Source organism: Ornithorhynchus anatinus, chromosome 10 (assembly GCF_004115215.2).
Source record: "Ornithorhynchus anatinus isolate Pmale09 chromosome 10, mOrnAna1.pri.v4, whole genome shotgun sequence".
Lineage (NCBI taxonomy): Eukaryota > Metazoa > Chordata > Mammalia > Monotremata > Ornithorhynchidae > Ornithorhynchus > Ornithorhynchus anatinus.
The window spans coordinates 19,927,509-19,952,570 of NC_041737.1; the positions used below are offsets into that span (position 1 = coordinate 19,927,509).

Consider the following 25,062-nt stretch of genomic DNA (forward strand, 5'->3'; position numbering starts at 1 on the left):
CAGTCCTGACAGGCTGGTCTACTGTACTCTCCTTAGCATTTCCCTTTGGTCTTTGGCCTCAACCAGAGTACCCACTTCCTTCTGCTTCAGTTTATAAGTGCCAAGCACTGTTCTAAGCAGGTCAGAGTCTTCCCTTTCTTTCAGGCTCCAGAGGTTTGATTAACTTCTCTAAAAACCGCTTCTTTGCCCAATTCCCCTCTTGAAAACAGGCTATGTTCCTAATGATATCAGAAAAGTGACTGATCACTTAAATTTTTAAAAAATAGCTTTCCTCTGGGACAGTGTCCTGCTGAGCAAGAGGTCTGTTCTAGATCTTCCTGGAAATTTCTCCTACCGGTGTGGGGAACCTAGCTTGGTCAGGGACAATGCAGAGTACAAAGGAGGGGCAGTGTCCGTCCTCTGTGGCCTCGAGTCATACCATAGTGGAAGTAGATCACACCTCCTTCCTCCATCTCCTATACAACCCAGCCTGGACACTTTAACGCCAACCTCCTTACTGTTTCCCAGCCTTGTCTGTCTTGCTGCTGACCCCTTGCCCACATCCTCCCTCTGGCCTCAAGCTCCCTCATCCTTCAAGTCCAAGAGGCCACAACTCTCCCCATCTTCAAAGTCTTATTAAAAACACATTTTCCCAATAAGTCTTTTTCCCACCCTACTCACCTTCCATTCTGTGTTGCCTATTCATTTGACCTTTAAGCACATTGATACTGAACCCATCTCCAGTCCCACAGCAATTACATACAAACCCTTACACACTTTGCTGCTTCCCCCACCAGACTGTAAGCTCCTTGTAAGCAGGAATCATGTCCACCAATCTATTGTACAGTGTTCCAAACACACAATAAGCACTCCATAAATACCACTGTTTGATTGACAGGAGGAAGCCCCTCAAGGCCTTCTGAAAGGGTCCTCTGGATCTCAAGGTAGATTAGGTTCTTTGTAGACACGACTCATATTTATTGAGTACTTATGTGCAGAGCACTGTACTAAGCCCTTGGGAGAGTACAATAGAATTAGCAGACTCATTCCCTGACCATAATGAGCTTACAGTCTAGAGGGGGAGATCGATATGAATAATTTATAATACACAATTTAAAGTTTGCACATAAATGCTGTGGGGTTAGGTAGGAGCTCCACTGGTTGCTGCTGCTGATAGGTTTTGTCAATGCTGCACACTAGATAGAAGAGCTAAGTCCAGCAGCAGCAGTTGTTATAGTGAATGACCTCAGCAACCATGTAGAAATATTTTTTTTTAATGGTATGTGTTAAGCACTTACTGTGTGTAAAGCATTGTTTGAAGCTCAGGTGTTTGGTGAGCAGGAGTGAATCCATCTTGTAACAAGGAGCCATTTCATAAGGACTGTTTTTTGACCCAAGAAACAACAATATCAAAGGAGCAATTTGAAGAGGAACTGACTTATCTTGCTGAGCAGTGTGAGGAGAAAGTGAATTGTCTTGCTGAGCAGTGTGAGGAGAAATTGAATTGTCTTGTTGAGGAGTAGGAGGCTTGCTGTCAGAAAAGAGAAAGACTGCTGGATGCTTCTTGAAAAGACAACCTGTGGGGTGGGTGTGGGGGCAGGGTGGAGGAAGCCATAGCCATCTCCCCTGGTTTTGCCTGGTAACATGCTTGAGACAGCAAGCAATTGGAGCAGTGAAGCAGGACCCCCAGTGCAACACCCCCCAAGCAACTGCCATGAGTGGTTAAAGGGGGAAAAAGAACTGACTGCTGCATGGCAGCAAAGCCATCTGAGAGACCTGCGGCAGCTGCCGGGAGCCACCTAAGACTGGAGCCAGGACAATGGGTCGAGGGCAGCTGGAACTTCTCAAACTCCTTCTGCTTGGGACCAACTGCATGAACCTGGCGCAGAATAGTCAATTGGGTAGCAATGTGTGTATGTGTGCGTGTATACACATTTAGCCCTTTTAGACTAAAGTGGTTTGATTTCTTTCTGTACTTGTCACAAAATAATAATAATGTTGGTATTTAAGTGCTTACTATGTGCAGAGCACTGTTGTGAGCGCTGGGGTAGGTACAGGATAATCAGGTTGTCCCACGTGAGGCTCACAGTCTTAATCTCCATTTTACAGATGAGGTAACTGAAGCCCAGAGAAGTCAAGTCACTTGCCCAAAGTCACACAGCTGACAGGTGGCAGAGCTGGAATTTGAACCCATGACCTCTGACTCCCAAGCCCTGGCTCTTTCCACTGAGCCACTGCTTCCCCTGTATACCCCATCTAGAAATTCCTGGTCATTAATTTTGATTAGGATCCATCTCAGATGTACTGGACCAGTTAGGATACTCCTGACCATTGAGGTCTGTTAGTATAAGGAATTTTCCCAGCTCAGGTGGAGGGGCTGGTTTGGAAGCCATAGGACAGGCCCCAGGGCTCGTGACATATTGGCAAGGAGGAAGGTTTTCACTTAGAATTTTTCAGTGCCTCCCCAGTAGGAGCTCCCAGTTAATTATGGCTGCTCAGTGGGTGGGGTGTATCCTTGGATCTCATCCCAGGGGAGCAGGAGTCAGAGGCAAATCTTTAGAAGCCTGTGGGAGTCCAGGCTGAGCAAGATCTCAGTTGGAGCTCATGAGATGGAGTAGATTCAAGATAATCAGGCCAGAGACAGACCCAATCCCACAGTCTAAATAGGAAGAAGACAGTCATGGAATTCCCATTTTGCCACTGTAGGAACAAAGACCCTGAGAAGTTAAATGACTTATCCAGGATCACACAGAAGGCAAGCTGTGGAGCCAGGATTAAAAGCCAGTTCTTCTGACACCCGGGTCCATGTTTTATCCACAGGCAATGATGTTTCCTTGTTCTTGCTCTATGGTGGTATCAATAGCATTTATTGAACACTTCCTAAATGAACTAAATGTACTAAGAACTTGGGAGAGCACAGCAGAAGTAAAGCATATGTCCCCAGCCTTCAAAAAGCTTAGAAAGCCTACTTCTTCTGGTCTGGGGATTTCAGATTCTACTGATGTTCTGGGTCCTACCTAGCATCATGGATCACTACCTTGTGGTGCTTTGTGATGGGCTGGGCTTATTGGAAAATCTAGGAAGGGTGGGTAAGTCCTACTCTGATGCTTGGCACCCTGGGAGAATTTTGCATGGAAGAGGCATATCATGACATAACTAGATCAATTCTCAAGATATACCCCATCCCCAAATAAACCCAAAGTTTCAGGGCATGGTGCAAGCCACCTCCATTTTGACTTCTTGGGCTAATTTGATATGACAGTTTTCATGGTACCAACTTCTTGCTTATGGCACTATATTTCTACTTTCCCAGAGTACTGTAATAATAATAATGGTATTTGTTAAGCGCTTACTAAGCACTCTAAGCTCTGGGATAGATACGGGATAATCAGGTTGTCCCACATGGGGCTTACACTTTAAATCTCCATTTTACAGATGAGAACTGAGGCACAGAGAAGTGACTTGCTCAAGGACACACAGCAGACAAGTGGCGAAGCTGGGAATAGAACCCACCACTTCTGCTCCCAAGGCCATGCTCTTTCCACTAAGCCACGCCCATGTACTTAGTGCTTAGTACAGTGCACTGAACCCACTAAGTAGTCAAATTCCCCTGATTGATTTCTCAGAAGGATATTTAAGAAGATATCTGAGGCTCTTTATACCCCAAAGTTAAGAGAACCATCTATTGCTGGAAGAAGTTTCTGCCAAGGTGCCCGTTATGGAATGGAAGAAGGAGCGTGCTATTCTCCTGGGCCCCAAGCCAGCTCTCTTGGATGTGATTTACTAGAACATTGGCTGACCTTTCTATTCAGCACTGGCCACACACAAGCCTACTAGTCACTCGACCTCCAAAGTACAAAACACATCAGAACAGCCCAAAAGGACTCTCTCCCCCTGAACTTCCTATTGAAGTCACCCCAATGCCATGATTCTCCAATCTATTTCCATGTGATCAAGTCTACATTCTCCAAAACTCATACAGAAAGATAACTCCCTTCGTGTGGGAAACAATGCAGAGCTTTAAGTGCCTTGTGATTGCCAAAGGAAAAATCTGAAGAGAAAAATGAGCTGTTTGTAAGGCGCTAAGAAGTTACTGCAAAGAACAAAAACAAAAAGGCAACTGTTCATGAAAAATAATAAAATCATGCTAATATTTTAAAATTAAATCCAGCCTAAATCCTTTAAAAAGCTAAATGGTAATTATCCCTGGACAAATTCAATTGAATGCAGGAAAGAATATTCACCATCCAAGTAGAGTGTCTAGACAAGAGAACAGCATTTAGTCTTTGGGGAAGTCAGTGAAGAAAAACCCTTCTGGCTCTGTCGTGCTAATGCCCTCAGTGAGGTTCAATGGCAGGAAAAAGCTCTTAAATGTTCTGACTACCTGGCCAGGGAACTCTAAGGCACCCATTCAACTGTCCCTCCTCTATCCTCCCCCTCCCTCCCCACCATGACTTGAAACATTCTGAGTGCCAAATAAGGAATGGCCTTGTGTGTGCTCCACTGAAGACCGTTCTAATCATTAATACATGAGCAAGCCCACTTGCTTGCAAAGTGAAGAAACAATTCCAAAGCAAATAAAAGACAAAGCTGACCCTTGAGGAAGGGTTGCTTTTGAAACCAGAGGAGCTAGAGGTGTTATCGCTAGCTGTAAAGTATTGAAAACCCTTTTAGGGAATCAGGTAAATTTAGCATCCATTTCCTTGAATTCAGAGACGGGAAAGAGGTAAAGATACCAAAAGGCAGAAACTGAACCTGGAAAGACTTTGAACCTTAAACAATGGACCCTTGGGATTCTTTCCTTTCCGCTCTTTTTTCTTTTTGGGAACTAAAATTGTCTAGTAAAAGGAATACAAATTCCTTTGTTATCTTCAATATTTCCTGTGTAATTTTCTTTTAGTCAGTGTCAATTGTGTTTACTGAGTACTTACTGTGTGCAGAGCACTGAACTAAGCTCTTGGGAGAACACAACATGATAAGTCACACAGATCTGCTTGCATCCATCCCAGAGCTTAGAACAGTGCCCGGCACATAATAATGGTATTTGTTAAGCACTTACTATTATTATTCCCAACCCACATCAAGTTAATAAGTATGGCCTTCCCCTTCTCACTATTTACTCAGTTTCTCTTGAGTTGATGTGTTCCGTGTTTCAGATGAGACTCTGATTTTAAAGGGGAAATATTTGGATACTCATTCTTTTCTGTTTTCCTCCTAGATGACTGATCCTCATGACAAATCCCTCTCTAATAAAGGTCCATCACCCCCATCTTATCCCTCCCTACTGTGCTGTCCAAATACCTATCAGTTATTCTACCCAAGTGACAATTTATAATTTACAACTCCATAAATTCTAAAATGTCAGTTCCTAAGAAATCTCAATCTTCCTCCCTACAAGAGACTTGCTCTCCTCTCTACTGATCCCCATTCATTCAACTGTATTTATTGAGCACTTACCCTGTGCAAAGCACTGTACTAAGCACTTAGGAGAGTACACTATAACAACAGACACATTCCCTGCTCACAACGAGCTCACTGTCTAGCGGGAAAGACCTCTCCATGACCTCCTTTAACCTCCTCATTTCCTCTAGTTTGTAAGCTCATCCTCTAAACTGTAAGCTCATTGTGAGCAGGGAACATATTTACCAATTCTACTTGTATGTTACTCTTCCAAGCTTTTATTATTATGCTCTGCACACAGTAAGCACTCAAATCCCATTGATAACACACACACACCTTTTAAGAATTCCTTCCAATTGTGCTTGGGAGGAATCACCCTTCATTTAAAAATCTTAGAATCATTGTCACAAGTCAGTATTCTCTACATTTTGGAGATGTTGTGGGTTTTTACATTTTATAGCCATCAAAGTAGATAGGAACTCTAAGCAAATCCATCTGCCATTGGACTGTTCCTTGTAACAGGAACTGTTGCTGGAGGGCCCTGTTGTGTTCTTCCATAAGTTCCAAAATTTGAATGCTCAGGAATCTGTTGTGCATTTGCAACTTTTTTGGATCTAGTCCCTGGGTTTTCTTGATGTCTGGATTTAAGGGATTCACAAGGCTTCATTCACTGCAGTACATATTTTTCTTACCAGTTACATTAACGTTTCCCCCAATGGAACAAAGACATCGCATAGTAAACTCAGGAACTGCAAACTGTTGGTATAGGGAATAGAGGGAGGAGAACAAGGGAGCATCTGTCTGCTCAATTCTTTAATATGGTGGCTAATATTGGGCAGTAGCCATGCCTAGCCCAAAAGTCCAGAAAGGCAGAAATTTAAAAAAATTTAAAAAACCAATAATAATAATGAAACTTATTAAGCACTTACAAGTTACCAAGCACTATTCTGTGTGCTAGGGTCAATTCAAATTAGTTAGGTGGACACAGTTGCTGTCCCAGATGGGGCTCACAGTTTAAGTAAGAAGGAATAGGATTTAATCCCCATTTTGCAGATGGGGGTAACTAAAGCACAGAGAAGACAAGTGACTTGCCCACAGTTATACAGCAGACAAGTGGCAAAACTGCGATTAGAACACCAGTCCTCTGACTCCCAGGCCCACACTCTTTCCACTAAGCCATGCTGCTTCTCAGTAATTAAAACTGATTTTTAACATGAAGGTAATACAAACAAAAAAAAATTCTGAACATATTATGCAACAGAATTACCAAGAAAGCACTTTCTAATGACCCCAGTGCAGTAACTAAAGCACCCAAATTTGGTTAGGTGATACATCTCAACCAGTGCATGAATGCATACCTGTACTGTTCAGCCATGTCAGATGGCTGGCTCATTCAGGATACCCCATGGAGTGGCACGTCCATGCTGGCTTGAAAATATGAGTGGTTTGGGGATGTTTGCCCAATTAAAAATTTAAAGGAAAAAGTGGAGGGACTGAATTTTGAAAGTTTGGGAGTGTCCTGAGTACCAGATAAGAGAATCCATCACAGCCTTGGGGCACAGAGAAGGGTAAAGAAAATATTCAAATCTCCATGGAAAGCTATCCCCTCCTCCCAAAAATAGATGTACAGTTCAACTTCAGCAAAAGAATTAATAGATTGGAAAGCAATGTCACTACTTGGAAAGGTTTTGGATACTCTATGAGTCTACTTACATACTGCATATGTTCTAGAGAGCTGAAAAAGCCCAGTCATTCAATAGGGACTATCTTTCACAGACATCTAAGAATACTACTAACATTGAGTGGAATCTGTGGCATTAATTTTGATTTGGTTGAAGGACTAACTTAAGGAAGAAAACACACAATACAATTAGGTATAAGATAAATTGAGTATTGTCTTTTACCTAGCACTAGGCTTGAATTTCCATAATTAATTCTCAATTTTAAGATAGAAATGCTTATATTCCCTCTCCTCAAAACTATTTACTAGTTACATTTCACCTCTGATTTAGACAGATTAGAATAAGGCCCCTTAAAAGTACTAAGAATATTTGTGCATGGAGTTTCTACTTGCTCTCAAGTATTATGACAACTTTCCATTCACAAACAAAAGGCTGTGGCCACTTAAAAAATCCCACAACAAAATACAAGCATCCCATCTTTCTTTCCTCCATTGAAAACCAACTTTTTTCAACCTCCTGCAAGGAAAAAAGGCACCTGAAGTTTTTTTAGGCACAAAGTGATTCCAGGGAGGAGAAAGATTAGATCTACCCCAGCACTTAGAACAGTGCTCTGCACATAGTAAGCACTTAATACCATTATTATTATTATTAACTAGGACTATTTGGATTCTTTTGTTATACCTTTACCCTTACCCTGGATTTCACTATTTGTAAGTTAAGTCTGGTTCACCCATTCATCTTTGAACACCTTGAGAAGGTGCATTTAGCTACTGCTGGATTCACTAAAGTGCTTAATACAGATAAGTGCACTCAGTTGGCTCGCAACAAATGCCACTGATTGAAAAACATATCAGAAGGCCAGAATAAAAATTCCATTATGGAAAAAGCCTTGGCCTGGGAATTAGAAGACCTGGGTTCTAGTCCCAGTTCTGCTACTTGCCTGCTGTGTGACTTTAGGCAAGTCACTTCACTTGACATGCCCTCAGTTTCCTCATCTGTAAAATTGGGATTCAATACCTGTTCTCCCTTCTACTTAGACTGTGAGTCCTGTGTAGGACAGAAATAGCATCTGACCTGATTATCTTGTATATCCCAGCACTGAACTAAGTGGTTCATAGCACGTGCTTAATAAATACTGTTATTTTCATTATTCTCACAACATTCATATAAAAAATGCTAGTTATGAAATACTATAAGGTCATTCTATTTTCTTGAAATTACATGTTATTAAAACATACCTATGATAAAAAATTCCAAAATACTTAATACTTAACATTACTTTCAATGAGCATACAGTCTTTAAGATAGTCTTTTTATTCCTTGAAGGAATGTGGACTAGAAGAAAGAAGACAGGCCTGGGAGTCAAAGGAGCTGGGTTTAAATCCTGCCTCTGTCTCCTGTCTGCCATGTGACCTTTGGCAAGTCACTTACTTCTCTATGCCTCAGTTTCCTCATCTATAAAGTAGGAATTCAATATCTGTTCTCCCTCCTACTTAGATTGTTAGCTTAATGTGGGACAGGGACTGTGTCTAACTTGATTATCTTGTATCCACCTTAGTGCTTAACTATTTTTCTCCCTCTGTGAGGGTAAAGCAATGAAACCACACAGAGGTTGAGGAAATTTATCAGTGTCACAGTAAGTCTACGGTGAACCAAAAAAATAACACATGTTCCACTCTTCATCCCATGTTTTCCTATTAGAATACGCTCCCTAACAGAGTTCTGAAGCATGTTTGCTTCATAAACTATTCCAAATCCTCTGAAATGAAATTCTAACTAGGTTAGTTGGGAAAAAGAAAACCACAAATTACTAAAGGCAGCGTTAAATTACTCTCTGCCCATTTCGTTGTAAAGATAACTAAGGTTAGGAATAGTTGGGGGAGGGTTGTGGGGAAATACTATAAAATCTGTTGGTGGCAGAAAGTGATGAGGTGCAGCTAACCCTGGATTGGGGGGCGTTGTCTAAGAACAAATTATCTGACAGAGAAGAAAGTGGGTGTTAATGGATCTTAACTACATAAGAAGCAGGTGCTATAGCTCTACTAAAACTACTCCTCTCTTCAATCCGAGCTAAAGAAGCATTGGTTCCAGGTGTTCCACCCTGATCCAATATCCCAGGCTGAGCAACTTGGCTGCTGACACTGGGAGGGGCACAACCCCTTAACAAGAGAGACAGCTACCCAATAAAAAAGGACAATTACTCTCTCCCCCTTCAAAGACTTACAGCATATCTCCTCCAAGATGCCTTCCCTGACTAAATCCTCATTACCTCTCTTCCCACTCCTCTCCCATCACCCTGACTTGTTCCTTTTATTCACCCCCCCCCCATAGCACTTATGTACATATCAGTAATTTATTTATATGTCTTGAGACCAGGAATATTCATACATATTTAAATAAACCCCCAGTTTCTGGCACCCTATGCACTCAAATTTTGAGTGATGCCATTGTAATGTGCTTCCCAATACTTTTAAACCAGATCCTTATAGCAAAATGCTCCTCTAGACTTTAAGCTCATTGGGGGCAGAGAACATGTCAGCTATATTGTTATATGCCCCAAGTGCTCAGTACAGTGCCCTCAACATAGTAAGCACTATATTCAATAGATTGAAAAGCTCTAGAAGGGGGGCATGTGCCCAATCATGGCATTCAATGAGGCTCCAGTCAGGGTTAAATTGGTAGAGCCCAAGTCACATCCTGCAGGGATCCCCCCAAATCCTTCCCTACTTCCTGTTTGGGAGAAGACACCCAAAACTGGGTGATTTGCAAGATACAGATTAGATGATAGTGCTCAGGAAAAAGCACTGAGAGCAAGGGTTGCCTTATCAAGAAGCCTCGGTGGAAAAAACACTGGCAAACCTTGTCAACCCGAAGTAGTTTTGCATGCCAAAGACTACAAAAACTGGATCAGTTTAAAAATAGTTTGGCCAGTTTTGTGGGTGGGGGAATGGAAAAAAAGCAGATAGTTTTTAGTCCAATTAGTAATTGTCAAACCATGATAAAACATCAATGGTATTTGAGCACTTGCTGTGTGCAGAGGACTGGACTAAACTCTTGGAAGAGTATAACAAAATTGGTAGACACATTCCCTGCTCAAAAGGAGCTCACAGTCAAGAGGGATATTTTGCTTTAAGGATCTGGTTTAAAAATATTGGCTCAGTGGAAAGAGCATGGGCTTGGGAGTCAGAGGTCAGAGGTTTGAATTCCAACTCTGCCAGCTGTGTGACTGTGGTCAAGTCACAACTTCTCTGGGCCTCAGTTACCTCATCTGTAAAATGGACATTAATAATAATAATGTGGGTATTTGTTAAGCGCTTACTATGTGCCGAGCTCTATTCTAAGCGCTGGGGTAAACATAGGGTCATCATGTTGTCCCACGTGGGGCTCACAGTCAATCCCCATTTTACAGATGAGGTAACTGAGGCACCAATAAGTTAAGTGACTTGCCCAAACTCACACAGCTGACAAGTGGCCAAGCCGGGATTCGAACCCATGACCTCTGCCTCCAAAGCCCGTACTCCTTCCACTGAGCCACGCGTGGGATGCCTTGATTACCCTGTATCTACCCCAGTGCTTAGAACAGTGCTCTGTGCATAATAAGCGCTTAACAAATACCAACATTATTATTATCATTCAATATTTGAGAGGATAGGGTGCCAGGAACTCGGGATGTATTTAACTATGATGTTTAAATAGTTTTGATTAGTTCCTGTTTTCAAGAAATTTACATTTCAACAGATTAAAAAGACAATTGAGTAATCATTGATGTAAGTAGTGCCCATGTTTACCAACAGTTCATTGTTTGGGAGATTACTCAGCCCATTAAACATTCCCCAATTGTTGTGGAGTCATTTTCCTTATCTCTGTGGTAAGCATAATACAGTAAGTGGGTTAGATAACAAGCTCCTAAAACGCTTAAGATCAAGGTGCTAGGCCATAAAACAGTAATTACAATCCCAAGGAATTTTCTGAAAAAGTGACAACCCTGTTATGTAGGTGAAGAACCAAAGAAAACTCTGCACTACCTCCAAAGAGCTCTCAAGCTCTCAGTACTTAGGTAAAGAAGTTTAGTTTAATGCACAGGAAATGAAAAACACAAACTAAACCAGAATGCTTAAATACAACTAGATATACAGGCTTTAATACATACACAAATAATAAATACACTTTCTCACACAAAGTTCTGAGCATGTGTACTCACTTAGCACATGGAGTGGAAAACCCAAGACCTTTTCAGAGGGTAAGTCCACACAAAAAACAAAACTAAGGTTTTGCTGTGTAGAATTTAAAGGGTCTGACTGGCTTGCTGTTTAGCTCTCATTTCCAGTGGATTCTGGGAAATAGAAGCTTCTAGCTTGTTGAAATTAGTAACATAGGCAGCAGGTGCAGTAAATGTAAAGTTTCCTGCTTCCATTTCAGATCGAGGACTTAAGTTCCACTTCCAGTAGGGGTCCGAACGTTTTCTCCACTAGTTTCTGTTGTCAGGTAAGCATTTATGTTCATTCAATTGTATTTTCTATCACTTGGTTGTATTTATTGAGTGCTTACTGTGTTCACAGCACTGTATTAAGCTTTTGGGAGAGTACAATATAAGAATAAGTAGACACATTCCCTGCCCCTGAGGAGTTTACATTTTAATGGGGAAAGACATTAATGTAAGTAAATTACAGATATGTAGGTAAGTGCTGTGGGACTGGGTGGGGGGGGCGTGAATAAGGGTCTAAAAATTCTCAGTTCTAAAATGAATAGGTTTGGAAGCTGATTTAGCCTCCTTGACAGAATTTCCTGTTTCTAAAAACTTCTCACTCCAAAAGGGCCCAACCCTAAACCTAGGAAACCTTCAGAATTTTCCAAATCTGTGGTAGCTGTAGCAGTTTGTAGTCAAAGACTTTGTATGGAGGGCCCTCCAGAGTGTGAAGCCTCCTACTTGTTTTATATTATCTCACATTGGGTTTTTTTACTGCTAATAATAATGCTATTTTTACTGCTAACTTACTGGGTTTTATTACTGCTAATAATAATGGTATTTGTATGACACTTAGTGCTGGGATAAGTATGAGATCATCAGGTCCCACATGGGTCTCATAGTCCAAGTAGGAGGGAGAACAGCCATTGAATCCCTATTTAGCCAAGGAGGGACGTGATATACAGAGAAGTTAACTGACTTGCCCAAGGTTACACAGCACATAAGAGGTGGAGTCAGGATTAGAACCCAGGTCCCCTGGCTCCTAGGCATGTGCTTTTTTCAGAAGTCCATGCTGCTGCTTAGCCTTCTTTATTTTGAATATTAATTTGCTTTGTACTTCCCAGTGCTCAATATAATATAGCATGTCCTAATGGAGTCTGGAAGTCAGATGACCTGGGTTCTAATCCAGCCTCCATCACTTGTCTTCTATGTGAACTTAGATAAGTCACTTACCATCACTGTGCTTCTGGTTTGTCATCTGTAATTTGGGAATTCAATATCTATTCACTCCTTCTCAGACCTAGAGCCCCTTATTGGACAGGAACTGTGTCCTACCTAATTATCTTTTATCTATCCCAGTTCTTGGCATATGGTAAGTATTTACTATTATTATTATTTTACTATTGATTAATTATTACAGAAGCACTTTCATACAATTCAGTAATTCATTTGGTTTTTATTCCTGGTCATTCTTTGTTATATCATGATCCAGATCTGCAGTAATCGCATTTTCTCATTCAGTAAGACCATTTAAAGCAAATATTTTTCAAAATAGTATGTACCTTGAAGCAACTGTTCTTCCTTGTCTAATTAGATATACCTACTGTTCTTTAATGAGAAATGCAGATAATAATTAAAAATGTCTTCTTTCTCGACCCTTGATTTCAAATTGATGAAGCTGTGTTATGATTCACTTTTTTTTTTTTTTGGTCAACCCAGCCTCATGGCACTTCAGTCTTGGCAGACCATCTTGTCAGAATTATCACTGACCTTAACGGAGAAGCAGGTGGCCTAGTGTATAAAACACAGGCCTGGGAGTCAAAAAGGCCTGGGTTCTAATACCCACTCCATCACTTCTCTTCTGTGTTACCTTGGATAAGTCCCTTAACTCTCCTGTGCCTCAGTTATCTCACTGGTAAAGTGGGAATTAGTGCTGTGAGCCCCATGTGAGTCATGGACTGTGTCCAACCTGATTAGCTGGTATCTTCCCTAGAGCTTCGTACAGTGTCTGGAGCATAGTAAGTGCATAACATATACTGTTAAAGACAAAAGAAGATAAAGGATGATATTTAATGAATCATTTTATTCTCTGCCAAATTATATTATATACTTTAAATCACCCAAATGATCTCACCAAACTCTTGCTATTTAGGCAGTGAAAGGGTTCTATTTGTGATCACGTTTCTTCTGGGTCTCACCTCTCTGCTTCTGCAGTGTTCTTGTACCACAGCTATACATAGATATTGTAGATGGTGCTTTGGTCAGTCTCTCTTAAGGTCAATTCTGTCCCTAGCTGCCCTTCACTTATAGTACTTACTTTTAAATTTCTTTTCCTTGACCTATCTCAGCTGTTAACTTTATTTACATTGAACACAGACCCAGATAAGGGGGGGGGGGGTGAGGGAAGGGGATTGAATATGTGTGTGTGTGTATTAGAAACATTAGGTAGTGCTTTACGTATCTTTAAGGAAATACAAAATAAAATAAGGGTAAGGTTTTATAAGAAATTTTACCCAAGGATAAAAGAGATTGAGTGGAATACAATATTCTCTTTACATCATGTTTTATTTGGGATTCCGACATTCACGAACCAGATTTTTCTCTTGCAGTAATTACCTTGCAAGTAAATTAGACCCTTTTGTAAACTGCCTTTCAGACTACCAGGTGTGCCATTTTAATTCAGGAAGTGGCAGTTCTGAGTTAGCTTCTCCACCCTGCAGCAGACACAGATCGGTCTACCTGTTAATCAGCAGTCTTCCCATGAGATGGACCAGGTTAGAAAAACAACATGAAGGCACTGTTATGTAACCGAAAGGGAAAGAGTTTGACTGGGATACGGTGACCTGATTTTGGCCAGTTTAATGGGGGCCAAGGAGCACAGGGTCTCAGAGGACAGAGCTGAAAAGGAGCAACAGGAAATTAGCCAGAGTAACAGAAAGGGAGGGAAATAGTAAAGGCAGAGAGAGGGGAGAAGAGGCAGGGGGGACAAAGGGAGAAATTGAGGCAGGTGTGACATACACAGAGATAGAAGCCCACAAACAGATGCTGACATGGACAGATACAAAAACACATAAATGCAGAGCAAATACTTTTCCTGGTCCTCTTTACAGGTCTTTCTCAGTGGCCCCTTAAAGCATAATGGTAGGCTCACGGTGACATGGCAGTGGTCACCAGGCCCTGGCAGCAACCATGGCCAGCGACTCATGCTAGAACTGGCTTTTCTGGATCATGAATGGAGGAGTGCAGCCTGATCAGATGACTCGTTTATAACTGCTAGAGATGCAGTGTGGCCTAAGGGAAAGAGCACAAACCTGGGAGTCGGAGGACCTGGGTTCTAATCCCAGTTCTGCCACTTGCCTGCTCTGGGACCTTGGACGGGTCACTTCTTTATGCCTCAGTTTCTTCATCTGTAAAATGGAGAGTCAATACCTCTTCTGTCTCCCACTTACACAGTGAGCCCCATGTTGGGCAGGTACTTTGTCTGACCTATCTTGCATCTAGCCCTGTGTTTAGTATAGTTTGGCACCTAAGAAGCGCTTAACAAATCCCATCATCAACTGTGTTGGAAACCCCCACCCACTGCCCCACAGGCCCAGTTCAGCTGTGCTGGTGTTGCACTGGAGACTGCTGCGATGGCAGTGGGAAAGGGTTTCAGTATTACCACGCCAAAGGCTTGAGGCGGGACCCTGTCGAGCAGGCTGATAGGACAGAACCCAAAGAGCATGACCGCTCACCTAACGTGAGATATTTTGTCTTTACTTTAGGCTATCTGCTGATTTTTGACATCAGAGCTCTTATTGTCCAAGCTTATCATGTACCCCAGTGCTGAACTTTGTTTAAAGGAGCAGGCTGAATGAAGGGAGAAAGGGGATGGTGGCAATGAGACAAATAGGGCTAGTATAGTGAGAGGCAGCATGGCCTAGTGGAAAAAGCACAGGCCTGGGAGTCAGAGGACCTGGATTCTTATCCTAGCTCCATCAGTGGGTATTCGTCCTACAGCACTTATGTACATATCTGTAGTTTACTTGTGCTATATTGTATTATTTACACTATATTTGTGGTAATTGCATCAGTGTCTGTCTCCTAGACTGTAAGCCTGTTGTGGGCAGAGACTAACAATCCTGTTGTATTGTCCCAAGTGCTGAGTACTTATTGAGGTAAGCTTGAGAAGCACTGTGGTCTAGTGGAAAAGAACAGAGGTTTGGGAATCGGAGGACCTGGGTTCAAATTCTAGCTCTGCCACATGTCTGCTTTGTGACCTTGGACAAGTCACTTAACCAATCTATGTCTGTTACCTCATCTGTAACACGGGGATTAAATCCTATTCCCTCCTAATTATACTGTGAGCCCCATGTTGGATAGGGGCTGCGTCCAAACTGATTAACTTGTAACTTCCCCAGTGCTTAGAGTGCTTTGCCCATAGTAAGTGCTTAACAGGTACCATAATTATTATTATTATTGTTGATGATAATAATGAATACCATTGATTGCCTGCAGTGTGACTTTGGGTAAGTCACTGTGCCTCAGTTTCCTCATCTATAAAATGGAGATTCAGTGCCCCCTCTCCCTCCAACTTAGACTCTGAGCCCATTGTTGGACAGATTCTTGTATGTTGTATCTACCCCAGTGCTTAGCATACAGTAGGAGCTCACTACCACAAATGGTGGTAGCCAGCAGGTCAGGGAGGACTATGTTTCTTTGTGAAGGTGTGGACTCTCTGGTGGTTTTAGTAGTCCTACAGGGCCGAGAGAGTTGGACAGAAATGAAATGAGAAATACTCTGAGAGAGGCACTGCTGAAGACCAGGCAGTTCGGTCTCTTTTGCAGGAGCAGAGGTGTCTCAGAGCTAATCATTCCCCTCAGGGCTCAGGTCAACGTTCAGGGATTTTGGACTTCACTGGTTTCAAAGGACAGCAGGGCTTTTAGTGAACCGTATCTCTCACAGGTCAGGCAAACTGGCCAGTGACCTGTACTCTGCTTGACAGGCTGAATAGAAGGGAGGTGGGGCCTTGGTAGAGGAAAAAGGAAAAGAGAAAAGAAAAGATGGGGTAAAGGAGGAGATAGAAAATGAACAATGAGAAGGTGGGGTGTGTGTTTTGGGTTGGGGGAGGAAGGTCACAAAACCCCAGGAAGGCTGATGGCTTCTATAGTGGTTACTATTGCTAAAGGTGTGCCCTGAATTCTGAGCTAGGAGTCTGAAATTCTGCTCCTCTAGCCACCATACCCTACTGATTTTGTTTTTATTCTATTGATTTATTTTGACATTTATTAGGTGCTTACTATGGTGCTAGGCACTGTAATGAGGTTGGACACAGTCCCTGTCCCTCATAGGTCTCAGTCTTAATCCTCATTTCACAGATGAGGTAATTGAGGCACAGAGAAATTAAGTGACTTGTCCAAGGTCACACAGCAGACAAATGGCAGAGCCAGGGTTAGAACTCAGGTCCTTCTGACTCTGAGGCCTGTGCTCTATCCACTCATCCATGCTGCTTAGATAAATAAATACACCTATGTTGCATTTTCGTGCCTCATCATTCATGACATGTCTTTCCAGTCACTTCTCCCAACCTTCATTCTTAGAATGTGAGCCCCTGAGGAACAAGGACCATATCTAATTCACCCTACATACTACCAGGGCTTAGCATGGTGTTCTGCACATAGTGTTTACTAATTACTATTGCTCTTAGGATCAAAAAGAAAAATAAAGAGGATAAAAGTAAGGAGCTTTAGTGAGGGAAAGCAACAAAAAGCAGAAAATTAAAGAAAAACTGAAAATCAATGACCCAAAAAGACAAGGGAAGGAAGGATCAAACGCCAGGGGAAAGGGAATCACAAGAAAAGGGAAATGATAAAAGAAAGAACAAGTTGAGGCAATATCAGAGGAGAAAGAAATACTTCACCTTGTTAATACTTTGTGAATTAGAAATGGATCAACTGTAATTTGGTTTGTGACATTTTGTTCTAGTGGAGATCATTGATCTGCCCCTTCTCCCTCCTCCCATTCCTGTTCAAATTCCTCAAATTTATGCCGAAGACAATAACCTTGACTTCCTTGACACTGTCCTCTCCTGGATTTCCTCCTACCTCTCTGGACACTTCTCAGTCTCTTTCACGGACCTCCTCCTGTGCCTTCCATTCCTTAACTGTGGGAGTCTCTCAAGGCTCAGTTCTGGTCCCCTTCTATTCTCCATCTCCATCCACACCCTTGGAGAGCTCATTCACTCGCAAGGCTTCAATTGCTATCTCTACACCATCTCTCCCAAATCCACCTCTCCAACCCCAACCTCTCTCCTCTGCTGTCTTGCATTTCCTCCTGCCTCAGATGCCTTGACCCCACCTCAAACTTAACACACCTAAAACAGAATTTATCTTCCCACCCAAACCCTGTCCTCTCCCAGATTTTCCCAGTGTGGCTCAGTGGAAAGAGCATGGCTTGGGAGCCAGAGGTCATGGCTTCGAATCCCGGCTCTGCCACTTGTCAGCTGTGTGACTGTGGGCAAGTCACTTCATTTCTCTGGGCCTCAGTTCCCTCATCTGTAAAATGGGGATTAAGACTGAGCCTCATGTGGGACAACCTGATTACCCTGTATCTACCTCAGCGCTTAGAACAGTGCTCTGCACATAGTAAGCACTTAACAAATACTAACATTATTATTAGGCAACACCATCATTCTCCCTGTCTCACAAGTCTGTTACCTTAGCATCATTCAACCCTTCTATTCAGTCTGTCATCAAATGCTGTCAATTCTACATCTCTCGAATCTGCCCCTTTTCTCTCCAACCAAACTACTACCATGCTAATCCATGCGATTATCGTATCGTATTAATTGAGTACCACACCTACCTCATCTCTGACCTCCTTACTTCTTAGCTCTCCCATCTCTAGTCCTTACTTCACTCTGCCACATAGATCATTTTTCTGTTAATACCACTCAGTCTTTGCCTTCCCTCTCTTCAAAATCCTCCAGTGGTGGCTCTTCCTTCTCCATATTAAACAGAAACTCCTTAAAATTGGCTTTAAGGAACTCAATCAGTTCTCCCCCTTTTACCTCACTTCCCTGACCCACTTCAATCCAACCTATACACTCTGCTCCTCTAACACCAACCTTCTCGCTGTACCTCAATCTCATCCTTCTTGCCATCAACTCCTTCCCCACGTCCTCCCTTTGGCTACCCTTTCATATCCAACAGACCACCTCCCTCTCCGTCATCAAAGGCGTGCTAAGATGATGTCTCCTCCAAGAGGCCTTCCCCAACTAAGCCCTCATTTCCCTTTCTAAGGCCTCCCTTCTGTGCACCTGGGCCTATTCCCCTTAAGCACTTTGAATCTCACCTTTTTCCCAACTCATCATCATTTATGTACATATCTATCTGTAATTCATCTTACTGTCGGTCTCCCTCTCTCATCTGTAAGCTCCTTGTGGGTTGGGATTGACTTTACTACTACTCTCCTGATAGTATTCTCAGGAGAGATCTACTCTCCCAAATCTCTAGTACAGTGCCTTGTATACTGTAAACACTCAAGAAATACCATTGATTGACTGAATAATTTGGTGGTATAGGCCTGTGCCTCCACTTCCTCTACTCTAATTCCCTTTTGTACCCTATAAATGTAGTTTCTGGCCCCTTCCCACCTTTGAAAGCCCTTTTGAAATCAAACTCTGCAGGTGGCCCTCCCTGATTGACTTTTCTCCCCCAAATGTCATATTCCCCAACTACTATTCACCACTTCTTCACCAGCTATGGGTACTTGTATTCTTACATATACACATAGTGCTTTTGTACATACCCTACTATATATATTTGCATATATATATATATATGTTCATGTTCAAATACACATATGTATTCACCGTTCATACTTTCTATAAATTATTTTACTGTCTCGCTAGAGTGTATGCTTGTTGAGGTTAGGGATCATGACCACTCTTTTGATTCTTGGTTCAGTTCTGGAACCCCTTCTACACCCACTCCCTTGGAGAACTCATTCATTCACATAGTTTCAACTACCACCTCTATGCAGATGATTTCCAAATCTACAGCTCCAGCCCTGAGCTCTCTTCCTTTCTGCCATCTCATTTCTTCCTGCCTTCAAGACTTCCCTTTTTGGATGTTCTGCTGTCACCTCAAACTTAGCATGTCAAAAACAGGACTCCTCATCTTCACACCCAAACCCTGTCCTTCCCCTGACGTAGCCATCATTCATTCATTCAATAGTATTTATTGAGCGCTTACTATGTGCAGAGCACTGTACTAAGCGCTTGGGATGAACAAGTCGGCAACAGATAGAGACAATCCCTGCCGTTTGACGGGCTTACAGTCTAATCGGGGGAGACGGACAGACAAGAACAATGGCAATAAACAGCGTCAAGGGGAAGAACATCTCGTAAAAACAATGGCAACTAAATAGAATCAAGGCGATGTAAAATTCATTAACAAAATAAATAGGGTAACGAAAATATATACAGTTGAGCGGACGAGTACAGTGTTGTGGGGATGGGAAGGGAGAGGTGGAGGAGCAGAGGGAAAAGGGGAAAATGAGGCTTTAGCTGCGGAGACGTAAAGGGGGGATGGCAGAGGGAGTAGAGGGGGAAGAGGAGCTCAGTCTGGGAACGCCTCTTGGAGGAGGTGATTTTTAAGTAGGGTTTTGAAGAGGGAAAGAGAATCAGTTTGGCGGAGGTGAGGAGGGAGGGCGTTCCAGGACCGCGGGAGGACGTGACCCAGGGGTCGACGGTGGGATAGGCGAGACTGAGGGACGGTGAGGAGGTGGGCGGCAGAGGAGCGGAGCGTGCGGGGTGGGCGGTAGAAAGAGAGAAGGGAGGAGAGGTAGGAAGGGGCAAGGTGATGGAGAGCCTTGAAGCCTAGAGTGAGGAGTTTTTTTGTTTGGAGCGGAGGTCGATAGGCAACCACTGGAGTTGTTTAAGAAGGGGAGTGACATGCCCAGATCGTTTCTGCAGGAAGATGAGCCGGGCGGCGGAGTGAAGAATAGATTGGAGTGGGGCGAGAGAGGAGGAAGGGAGATCAGAGAGAAGGCTGACACAGTAGTCTAGCCGGGATATAACGAGAGCCCGTAACAGTAAGGTAGCCGTTTGGGTGGAGAGGAAAGGGCGGATCTTGGTGATATTGTAGAGGTGAAACCGGCAGGTCTTGGTAACAGATAGGATGTGTGGGGTGAACGAGAGGGACGAGTCAAGGATGACACCGAGATTGCGGGCCTGAGAGACGGGAAGGATGGTCGTGCCATCCACGGTGATAAAGAAGTCTGGGAGAGGACCGGGTTTGGGAGGGAAGATGAGGAGCTCAGTCTTGCTCATGTTGAGTTTTAGGTGGCAGGCCGACATCCAGGTGGAGACGTCCTGGAGGCAGGAGGAGATGCGAGCCTGAACGGAGGAGGAGAGGACGGGGTGGAGATGTAGATCTGCGTGTCATCTGCGTAGAGATGGTAGTAAAAGCCGTGAGAGCGAATGAGTTCACCGAGGGAGTGAGTGTAAATGGAGAACAGAAGAGGGCCATGAACTGACCCTTGAGGAACTCCAACAGTTAAAGGATGGGAGGGGGAGGAGGCTCCAGCGAAGGAGACCGAGAATGACCGGCCAGAGAGGTAAGAGGAGAACCAGGAGAGGACAGAGTCCGTGAAGCCAAGGTGAGATAAGGTATGGAGGAGGAGGGGATGGTTGACAGTGTCAAAGGCAGCAGAGAGGTCAAGGAGGATCAGAATGGAGTAGGAGCCATTGGATTTGGCAAGAAGGAGGTCACGGGTGACCTTAGAGAGAGCAGTCTCGGTAGAGTGGAGGGGACGGAAGCCAGATTGGAGGGGGTCTAGGAGAGAATGGGAGTTAAGGAATTCTAGGCATCGATTGTAGGCGACTTGTTCTAGGATTTTGGAAAGGAAGGGTAGTAGGGAGATAGGACGATAACTGGAGGGGGAAGTGGGGTCAAGAGCGGGTTTTTTTAGGATGGGGGAGACGTGGGCATGTTTGAAGGCAGCGGGGAAGGAGCCCTTGGAGATTGAGTGGTTAAAAATAGAAGTTAAGGAAGGTAGGAGGGCAGGGGCGATGGTTTTAAGAAGGTGAGAGGGAATGGGGTCCGAGGCACAGGTGGAGGGGGTGGCACTTGCGAGGAGAGAGGAGATCTCCTCTGAGGATACTGCAGGGAAGGATGGCATCACTGTAGAGAACACCACCATCCTTCCTGCTTCCCAAGCCCATAACCTTGGCAATATCCTTTGATTCTTTTCCCGATTTCATCACAAAATTCAATCTATCCTTAAAGCCTGGAAGTCGCTAAAATCCATCCTTTCCTCTCCATCCAAACTGCTACCACATTAATCCAAGCAATTTATCCTATCCCTCCTTGATTACTCTCTCAGATTCCTTGCTGACCTCCCTGCCTCCTGTTTCTCCCCTGACCAGTCCATTCTTCACTCTGCTGCCCGGATCATTTTTCTACAAAAACATTCAGTCCATGTTTCCCCACTTGTCAGAACCTCCAGTGGTAGTCCATCCACCTCCTCATCAAACAGAAACTCCTTATAATTGGCTTTAAAGCACTCAATCACCTTGCCTCCTCCTATCTTACCTCCCTACTCACCTACCACACACTTTGGTCCTTTAATAATGGTGGTAATTATTAAACGTGCCAAGCACTGTTCTAAGCGCTGGGGTAGATACAGGCTAATCAGATTGTTCCGTGTGGGGCTCACAGTATTTTTTTAATCCCCACTTTTACAGATGAGGTAACTGAGGCACAGAGAAGTTAAGTGACTTGCCCAAGGTCACACAGCAGACAGGTGGCAGAGCCAGGATTAGAACCCACGACTTCTGACTCCCAAGCCTGGGCTCTTTCCTCTAAGCCACGCTGCTTCTCATGCCAACCTACTCACTGTACTTCGACCTGACCATATTTATCTCACTGCTGACCTCTTGCCCACATCTCGCCTCTGGCCTGAAACGATCTATCTTTTCCTTTGCGTCAGAGAATTACTTTCCCTCCTTTCAAAGCCTTATTGAAGACACATCTCCTCCAAGAGGTCTTCTCTGACTAAGCCCTCTTTTCCTTTTCTTCTACTCTCTTTGGTATGGCCCTTACTTGCTCCCTTTATTCATCCCCACCCCCCTTAGCCCCACAGCACATATGCATACATATGTAATTTATATTTATGTTTGTCTCCTCTCTAGATTCTAAGCTCATTGTGGGCAGGGAATGTCTATTCTACTGATATATTGTATTCCCTCAAGCACTTAGTACAGGGCTCTCTGCACACAGTAAGCACTCAATAAATGAGTTTGATTGATTCATGTCATTTTTAGCTTTTGCTGAAAACTGGAAATTGGGACACAACCCCAAGCATCCCATCCTTTTTCCTTTTGTTTTGAGCCTAGGAGAATGTGGAGGTGAGGATCTGGGAAGGATAAGAAAAGGAAGTGTGAGGTAGAATCCTCCCAGCATTCTTGGAAAATCACTGAATACTGTGGGATCTAAACTAACCATATACTGAGTATGGCCCAGGTTTGACATGGAAGCCCTCAAAATATCTAGTGCGCTTGTTCCCTTTCCTGCCTTATTTTTTGTGTTATTGCTCAGCACTGTTTTGAGCCAAATGGAGTGTGTTTTCAGTGTCTCTGCTACCTTGGGTACTTTCATCCCATCAAGTTCATATGTCACTCTCTCATTCTCCAGCAGGAGAGCATAGAAGAAAAACTTAAAGAACTCTGCGTTGTGTTCAAAAAGGGTAGGTTTATTACTACTAACGCTTCTTGTAGCACTAATAGGCAGTAGTCGTTGACAGGCCGTGTTTCCTCTGCTAGTCAAGGCCAGCTCAACTTCAAGCAACACAGGGTATCTTTTTTATAAAGAGTGGATACAGCAACTTAGCTTAACATATGATCAAAAGAGCACAATGCAGGATACATACTTTAAGGTAGGCAGCAATAATTCCCACTGGGTGTTTTCCTGTCCAGTCCCGGGCCTACTTTGTTTTCCAGGTGATCAGCAAGGTGATAAACAAGGCCAGGGGTCCAGACTTGCTTAGGGGAGTAGATTCATCCTGTCTTCAGGTGATGTGCTAATCTTTCTGAAGACCGAGAAGGGAAGGTATGTGATGTGCTTGTCTTGAGTAGTGCAGCAGTACTTGGGTTCCTTGGTATGAGGCAATCAAGCATGCCCAGAGGCCATCAAGTTGGCCTAGAACTGCAAAGGCTCAGAGGGAAAAGAAAAGAGCAAATGCAAGGCCCTGGCCATTGTGCTTCCACCAGAGGAGGTGTGTCCTTTTTTTACCCCTGAAGTTGTGGCAACTATGCACAGTTGGGCGTGCTGTACCATGTTTTTGTCTGAAAAACTTTCCCAAGGGTGAAGGCATGAATGAAAATGCTTTGTGAAACCTAGTTCAAAAGAAGCTCTGACCAGGCTGGGGAAGGGGATAGAGCAAAGGGAGCGAGTCGGAGTGACAGGGAGCTGGGGGGAGCTGAAGAAAAGGGGCTTAGTCTGGGAAGGCCTCTTGGAGGAGGTGAGTTTTCAGGAGGGCTTTGAAGGGGGGAAATGTGATTGGCAGATTTGAGAAGAGAGGGGATTCCAGGCCAGAGGTAGGACTTGGGCCAGGAGTCGATGGCGGGACAGGCTAGAAAGAGGCACAGTTGAGAAGTTTAGCACCAAAGGAGCGGAGTGTGTGGGCTGGGCTGTAGAAGGAGAGAAGGGAGGTGAGGTAAAGGGTGGGGGGGGGGGAGGGTGATGGAGAGCTTTGAAGGCGATAGTGAGGAGTTTTTGCTTGATACAGAGTTTGATAGGCAACCACTGGAGATTTTTGAGGAGGGGGGTGAAATGCCCAGAACGTTTTTGTAGAAAGATAATCTGGGCAGCAGCAGACTAAAGAGGAGAGAGACAGTAGGATGGGAGGTCAGAAAGGAAGCTGATGTAGTAATCTCCCTGGGGAACTCTGAGATGGAGTGTCCATCTCCATGCATGTCTAGGGCTAATCAGATCATTCAATCAACCACATTTTTAGAGTGCTTATTCCATGTTGTACTGTTTTAAATGCTTGGGAGGGTTCAGTGGAATTAGTAATCCATCAGTCTATGCGCACAACACTGTCTAATTGTTTGGGAGACTATACAATACAGCAGAGTTGGTAGAGTCTGTGCCCATAAATTCACCGTCTAGATGGGGGGCTGGCCATTAAAATGAATTACCGATAGGAGAAGTGGCAAAGTATAAAGATATGTATTTTTATGCTGTGGGGCTCAGGGTGGAGTTGAGTATAAAGGACTCGAGGGGTACAGGATCAAATGCTTAAGGCAAATGAGGTCTTAGTAATGAAAGGTCTCTTGGAGGACATGCGATTTTTAGAGTTCCAGCCCAGAGGAAGGACCTGAACAATGAGTCAGTGGCAATCAGGGGTTCGAATCCCGGCTCTGCCTCTTGTCAGCTGTGTGACTGTGGGCAAGTCACTTAACTTCTCTGTGCCTCAGTTCCCTCATCTGTAAAATGGGGATTAAAAGTGTGTGAGCCCCACGTGGGACAACCTGATTCCCCTGTGTCTACCCCAGCGCTTAGAACAGTGCTCTGCACATAGTAAGCGCTTAACAAATACCAACATTATTATTAAGTCAGATGGGACCGGAGGTACGGTGAGGAAATCGGCATTAGAGGATCAAAGCATGTGGGCTGGGTCGTATCCTAGTAGATGTGATCCCTGGCCTCAAGGATCTTAGAATCTAGGAGGGTAGGCTAAAATAAATTTCAGGTAGGAGGAAGAAATGGGGATTAAAGGCAAGTATGTAATTGCTATAGGGATAGCACGAGTTAATCGCTGCTTCGATCT

At 43.7% G+C, this 25,062-nt stretch overlaps 2 protein-coding genes across 3 annotated transcripts in view; one reads left to right on the forward strand and one right to left on the reverse strand.

Moving 5' to 3' along the window:
* Nucleotides 1–11,351, reverse strand: part of CLDN10 (claudin 10) — a 143,890-nt gene extending 132,539 nt beyond the window's left edge. Inside the window, exons 1-2 of one of the 2 annotated variants that reach the window (XM_029073371.2) lie at nucleotides 11,263–11,351; nucleotides 10,086–10,088 (exon numbers count right to left, since the gene is read on the reverse strand). The gene's annotated coding sequence lies outside the window, so the exon portion shown is untranslated. The remainder of the gene's footprint in view (nucleotides 1–10,085; nucleotides 10,089–11,262) is intronic. The other variant, XM_029073372.2, reaches the window with a different exon arrangement.
* A 173-nt stretch (nucleotides 11,352–11,524) lies between these two features.
* The window catches only part of ABCC4 (ATP binding cassette subfamily C member 4), a 252,819-nt gene continuing 239,281 nt past the window's right edge, over nucleotides 11,525–25,062 (forward strand). The window contains exon 1 of the mRNA XM_007667967.4: nucleotides 11,525–11,546. The gene's annotated coding sequence lies outside the window, so the exon portion shown is untranslated. The remainder of the gene's footprint in view (nucleotides 11,547–25,062) is intronic.